We start from the raw sequence: 7,390 nt of genomic DNA, 5'->3' as shown, positions 1-7,390 counted from the left end.
CCTTACGATGGCAACAGTTTCCTGCATTAACAATTTAAACAGGTATGTTTCTAACGAGACGTATATGGCCGGTATCGGGCTCAGAACTCGGCCTCTAGGTCAGTCACACGACTGGCCGCGAAGCTGAACCCCTTATTAGAGACTACCGATTGACAATTGTACATAATTATATATAGGAATCTGAATAATGAGTACCAAATGACAGGTGATGACAAAAGTTCGGTGAGTGAAAGGTTACAGTTATAAAATAATAAAATGAACTTTAATGTGAGTTTGATGTCCTTGGCATAAACAGATATTTGCACAATGTTGTTTTTACAGATGAACAGTTCCCGGGACTCTCTGTCTCTTAGAAATTCCGAAAATTGTTAACCACTCATTGAACAAGCAATTAGGTACAAAATAAACTTAGGAAATTACAAAACAGAGGTTGAATTCAACAAGAGATGTTTTCAAACACTTATGCCATTTCTTGGAAACATCTGCAGAGAAAATGAATGGAAACTGCAAATAATTGAAACGTTTACATATAAACTTACATATTAACATTTACCAAACTTTGCAACCAACTGTAATCCAGCTCGTTGATCAGTAGAGATCTGCCCGATTTACGACAATTTACCAGACTTCCCGTGTTAAGGTGGTATGGGACACTTCCATGTTGTGACGTATTGTTTATCGAAATAAACAATAAAATAAAGTGTAATTATATAAGTAGTTTCTTTCCAAAAATGGTCACCTAACTCCGTAGCGCAGTGGGTTAGAGGATTTACTACGAACCTGTAAGTCATGAGTTCGAATCCCGCTGGGGGTTTTACAGTTTTTACCTTTACAAATATTTTTAAAAGCTATTTTTTGGTTAAATATTGTAAAATTTGAAAATTCTAAACCGGTGAAAATTTTCCAATTATATAGTACTTTTATATCGACAGATGTCCCATACCACCTTAAAAATTTTAACAATTTCGAATTTCACGCTATATATATGAAAGGGACATGTTAGTTGCCTGTGCTATATCTGAACTTTTTCTCCATTTAATACAGTGCAGCACGACTTATTAAAAATTAATAATTAAAATTTAATAAAGCTATTAACAGTTTTTCTCTTTCTGTCTCGGACAACAAAATGTGAAGAGAATGAGCCAGCAGAAAAAGATACAACTGTATGCGATTTGATTCGCATGTTTAAGTCTAAATCTATTTAAGCATCACGGGATTTCTAATGACGTTGTCAGTTATGAACGGAAATAGTGTTTTACGATAGATCAGACGCGTCAGAACTACTCAGACGTCATGTTTCTCTGAACACTTTTGTCCCTCCACTTCAGCAGAAGGGGGGTAGCATTAGCTCACACATATCTTGTTTTATTTATGTTAGAAATATTTTAATTTTCGAGTTAAGTTTAATTGGGAAATACAATTTACAAAAAATAGACATCATTTACCATCTCAAAGAACCCCTTTTAAATAGCGGAAATAGGATAAAAGCGTTTGGTAGGACTTCGAAATTTTCAGGTTAGTATAGAATTTAAAGTCAAGCTCATTACCCTTTACAAACAGGTTTAATATGAGCAAGATTAAGCTAATTGGTAATAATTTGTGGCTAACTGTATTGAAAAAGAGTTACTATGACCTTCGCATTTAACCTTAAAACTTGGTTAAAGGTCGCAACACACAATTTACCCAAAACCTCTGTTTATGTGAAGTATGACCCCGATAGGGCTAAGGGGAGAGTAAATAAGCCATCAAATGCTTTTTGGTGTAGCCCGATACGACTTTGATTTAGGAACGTCATTCAATGCGACTTTACACCCTTTGACCAAGGCACTCTGTGGGTGACGTATGAGCTAGATTGAACCATGGGGAAATAGGATTTTCAGACAATGTTCAGATAAGTCCGCTATGTGACCTATGTCTGCCTTAACCTTAGACCTAGAATGTTTGGTTCAAGGTCACTGCACATCTTTTACCAAAGGCATTCTTCAGGTGAAGTAAGTGCCAGATTAGGCCAAGGGGGGGGGGGGATACGATTCGGACAAATGATATTGGGCGGAAGAACGGACGAACAGACTGATCACTATTGGGCGCCAGCAGAGCAGGACAATAATAATGAGCAAAAATGCAAGATCAATGAAATAATGTCGAGAACAAACTTTCAACCATTTCTAAAATCCGTAAAAAAAAAATACAAATTCAAAGCAGAGAAACACGGACCTCTAAAAAGATAGAGTTAAGATCAGGTGCCTACGAGGAGTGAGCATCCTCTGCTGATCGGTCACACCCGTCGCTCTTTGTCGAAATCAGGGTGGGGATTGGTGAGTCCACAGACAATTAGGTGATAAAATATGGTCTAATAATTAGCATAAAAAAGCCAGTCAGCATGCGACCAAGTTAAAGGTTGTATTTGCTGAGAAGATCGATGTAACGACCATAGAACTTACGAAAAGATGACTTCAAACAAGACTGTTGGTAGTCCTGTTTAATCAACTTATTTGACAGTAGCTTGCCTCGCCATACGAAGAGCATGTCCTTGCGTATCGAATTCACTGAGAGACAAAACCACCATATGCAAGTGATGAAGGTATATTGCTACATAAGTAAGGAAACTTGACTTTAGAAAATTGAACTTATCATAAAGTTTTGTTGTTAGATTACATCAATGTTCATTTCCAGTAAATAATCATATATGAAACAGATGACGCAAACTCTGTGGATTTGTTTCTCTAGGATATACCGAGTCGATGTACACCTGTTAGAATGGAAATAACAATATACTCCGTTGATATACCTGAATGTTGAGTTAAAGGCCACAACGAGTGATTTACGTTTTCGCGTACAGGTTTTTGAATAAATTCTGCTTCATGAGAATACAAAAAATAGGTCTGCTAATAATGGCACACAATTAACGAGACTGGGTCTAATTTCTTCTGCCCTAGATTTTTGAATAAATTTTTTTACCATGAATTTCTACTGATGTTATTATTATTTTATGATAAAAAATAAGACATTTACCACACCGTTTGTTTAAGGGATCATCTCAAAGTTTGTTAATTTTTAAGATAGGACCCTATGGGATTTTGTTTGAAATGTACATTTTTTACATTTTTTTGTAAAAAAAAAATGCCCAATGAATTTCTTTTTCTGTTCTACATATTAAAGTTATTGCTAAAAGGTGTCAAATAAAAAAACACCTTTTACCCCCTGGTTTGTTCTAGGGGTCTCATCAAAGTTGTTTTTTGTATGCCCAATTTCCCAGTTTGTCAGATAATGGCTATTTTTTATTTGACAAAGATGGAAATGGTGATCTGTATAGGATTATTGAAACATTCAGACATATTCAAGTAATAAATTAATATATAACATCACATATTAAGGGTCTTTAATATAAATTACATGGTTACTGTCTTGAAATATATGAATTAAGCTATATTTAGGTGGATTAAGAAAACGTGACAAAGGGCTAGGCTTGCTGAACCCTCTTTACGTTTTTGACCCGAGCCCAAATATAGCTGATACTTCGAGACAATTATGTTTATTCCACAATATAATATCAATTTTACGCATCGAACGAGCTATTTTTAACAAATTCGCTGAATATCTGCAGTTGAAACCATCACGCCATGGCGTCAACCGAGCAAAAAGATGACGCCACAATACAAATGAAACGCTGCGCGAAAGTGTGCGTACTCGTTCTGTCCTCGGCCTCGTTAATACCCATGGGATTTCAAACAGATTGTTGGAAGACTTGATTTCCAAAAAAAGGCCTACTAGATGTTGTCTATAAGAACCTCAAACATTTTTTAATGTCTACTTCAAAGTAATTGTGTGTGCAATCAGAATGGTTTTTAATAAATTATTGTTTTAGATTTCCTATGACAAGGAAGCATGTTTACGAGTTCCATTTTTATTTAAAGCAATATGAGCTGCATTTTTCATGTTGAATATTGTTTTACTAAAATGACAAAAATGACAAAAATATCATGGTTTTTTTAATTACTGTTAGCCATATTTTTTGTGGAAAAGGCCGTTAAAAAGCCTTATGTGGAGCAAAATTGAATTATTGTCGTCCTGTACAAAAATTGATTTGCTATATATTCCTTAGAAGAGAAATATTTCCTTTGACAAAAATTAATAATGTTTTCAAATGTTATTTATCAAAAAAGTTTAAGTTATATACTTAACTTATATACTTTAAAAAATACAGCTCATATTGCTTTAAGAAACAACTGTCGATGATATCAAAAAGCCTAGATTTTAATTTCTCATGGGGAATGGTTGTATAAAGCTTTGAAAACCCGTACGTTTTGGCCTTATTGATTTTGATAAGATTTTGTGATCTCAAAGTTTCTAATGATTTTTCATAAAGTTTTTTAGTATCCACATCCGATTCACACTGCTTCTGTAGTATATTGTTGTACAGTACTATTGAAGTTTCTCCTTCACTAATGTAAGAATTTTAGTAAGGAGTAATTAAAGAGAGATGTTTGGTAGAACATTTTCTGGAACACTCTCTATATATATCTGTTTATGAGGACTTTGTGAAGCTTTGGCAGTACAAATAAGGTAAATCAAATTCATTTTGTTTTTTGGGGATATTAAATATATCCATAACCCATTTTTGATTTTGAAGTATTTCCTGCTTGAAAATCACATATCACACATATGAATGCTTAAAGGATACATGTACACACAAATTAAAAAAAAGGAAACACATGTATATGCTTTAAATAGTTCATGTAGGCGAATATATAATTTTAATATATGAATATGACCTAGTATATAACAAAAATGGTGTTATTAAATAAATTCATACTGCAGTACGAGAACATTTGTTGTACATGCATTAGGTATATTTAGCATTTTTTTGTCAAAATAATCAACATTGATAATGTGAAGTGAATAAGTAAATATCATTCTGCAAAAATAATGATTGAAGTATGATAATAATCCGCGCTTCAACTTGATTGTCTGTAGGATGTTAAAAAATGGTATATGTCGGATAGGATATTTTGGTAAAAACCCTCAAATCTCTGTAATGTGTGGTGCATTTCATTTCATATTTTATCTTTAAAAAATCTTGTCAATAATTTATATATTGGATGGCGGCACTCGCTGACTTCTTCCTTGTCAAAGTGTATAAATCGTAGAGTTATGAGGCAAATTTCCGCTTGGTAATTGTCACAAACTCGAATTTTAAAACGGAAATAGTTTTCATTTGCTATAATCATATATGACATATCTATTATGTAGTGTACTTACAGCACATTCAGGTCAGTTGATTTCAAAAAAAATTACAGAGCGTTGCAAAGTTAATTTATTTTGCAAAGCAATGCAATAAATGTTCTGTGTCATTAATTTAGAATGCTTTGTTATCAACTTAGTATGCTTCGTTTTCAGCCAAAAAGCTAAACCTTATTATTAAATATACACTTTTGTATTGTTCGTAAAGACTAAATATAATATTTTTGTCGTACAAGATAAAAGAACTTGTATTAGTAAATATAAGTAGACTCAGCACGGTATCTTAAAATAAATTAATATCACTAAATTTCGTGTTACAGATTGGCATGTTTATAGCGGAAAAAGGTGGTCTCTTCTATATTCTCAGCACAGGACATCATCAACTGCAGCCTTTGTGAAAATTCTACCACTCAATACTGTAATGACTGTCAAGTTAATCTTTGTGTCGACTGCGTAAGTGTTCACATCGCAATGTTCCAGTCAGCTTCGCATTATATTGTTTCTTTCAAGAACAGAGAGGTACATTTAGTGTATCCTTTCTGCTTAATTCATCTCAGCCACAGATGCGAGGCAGTGTGTCAACAATGTCAAACTCAAGTCTGCATCAAGTGTTGTATCGACACTCATAAAAACCACAATGTTAAAGTAATTAGTAAAATTGTTGAAGAAGTAAAATTCAGAATTCAAAACGAAACAGAAGAAATTCAAAATAAACTCATTCCAAATAGTCAGAAGGAAGTTCTTGATATCGAGAACAGGATAATCATATTGACAACTGAATATGCAAAGCTAGAACAGGTGAGAAAACGCTTAAGAAATCTTTGGCTTAAGGAAGTAGAGGACATCTTTGATAAAGTTGACTCTTACATCATCAAAATGAAGGAGGAAAGCTTATCTACTTTAACAGCTCACAAGAAAAAAATAGAAGAAATTATTCCAGACATGATAAAAACAGTTGAAGAAAACAAAGAAATTCTTAAATCTAACGAAGCAACAAATACACTTAATTACATCTCGAAAAATGAGGAATATGAACATGCATATGTCCCTTTTAATGCTGATATGGAATATCCTTCTCTGGTAGCAGACGTTCTTGAAGGGAATGAACTCAATATTAAAATAGGTCATCTGAGGGCAACAATGTCTCAAACATCAGAACCTGCAGTAATAGATGATGAATTATCAACAAAATTGCAACAGACCTTGAAAAAGTCAAAACTGATCGTTTCAATATCTACTCGGTGTAAACCGTTACATAGAGTTGCGTGTGTAGAAGAAAATGAAGCTTGGGTCAGTGGTAATAACAAAGCGATAACTCGTCTAGATGTACACAAAACTGTCAAAGAAACAGTTATCACAACTTGTCTGCGATTTACTAACGATATATCAGTAACAACCCAGGGGGATCTCATATATAGTGATTACAGAAATAGGACGGTAAACATAGTAAGAGAAGGAAAGACAGAGTCATTATTAACCACACCTTCAGGTTGGCATCCATGCAATTTATACGCCACCAAAGCAGGTGATGTCCTTGTTAGTATTTCTCGAGGTTTAAAGAATAAAATTCATCGTTACCAAGGAGAGGAAATTTCTCAGGAAATTGAAAACACTGATGACGAAAAGCCTGTTTTTGCAGAAGGAAGTTATTCTGTATATTTGACAGAAAACTCATACGGAGATGTATGCGTCTCAGACTTAAATGCTCGAAGCGTGATCTCTGTGGACAGATCAGGACGTGTTCGATTTCGTTACGAAGGCGGAACGAGAAAGAGATCGTTTGATCCTCAGTGCATAGTAACAGACTCGCTGAATCAAATCATTGTGACAGATTACAGCAACGACTGTTTGCACATGTTAGATCAGACCGGACAGTTTATGAGAGTATTCAACAATCATGGTTTGGTCGCACCTTGCGGATTGAGTATAGATAGTGCAGGAAGGTTGTGGGTTGGGTTACTGCACACAGGAAAAATAAAGGTGATACTGTATTTGAAAAACTAGGCAACTGAAAAGTAAGAAAAGGTAAAACAGGAACCTACAATGTACCAGAGAGCTGTATGCAAATGCACTGTAAATATCCCCGTTTTTCGTAAACGTCTGATTGCGGTGTTTTGCTAGAATTTTAATAAATGTCTCTTCTACACTT

General features: G+C 34.2%; 1 long non-coding RNA gene across 1 annotated transcript; it reads left to right on the top strand.

Moving 5' to 3' along the window:
- The first annotated feature begins 5,232 nt into the window (after window positions 1-5,232).
- On the top strand, window positions 5,233-7,390 carry LOC109617578 (uncharacterized). The gene is made up of 2 exons (XR_010713250.1): window positions 5,233-5,270; window positions 5,562-7,390. It is a non-coding gene; the product is annotated as an uncharacterized lncRNA (long non-coding RNA).

Source organism: Magallana gigas, chromosome 4 (genome assembly GCF_963853765.1).
Source record: "Magallana gigas chromosome 4, xbMagGiga1.1, whole genome shotgun sequence".
Taxonomy (NCBI): domain Eukaryota; kingdom Metazoa; phylum Mollusca; class Bivalvia; order Ostreida; family Ostreidae; genus Magallana; species Magallana gigas.
This window is presented reverse-complemented; position numbering and strand designations above follow the sequence as displayed.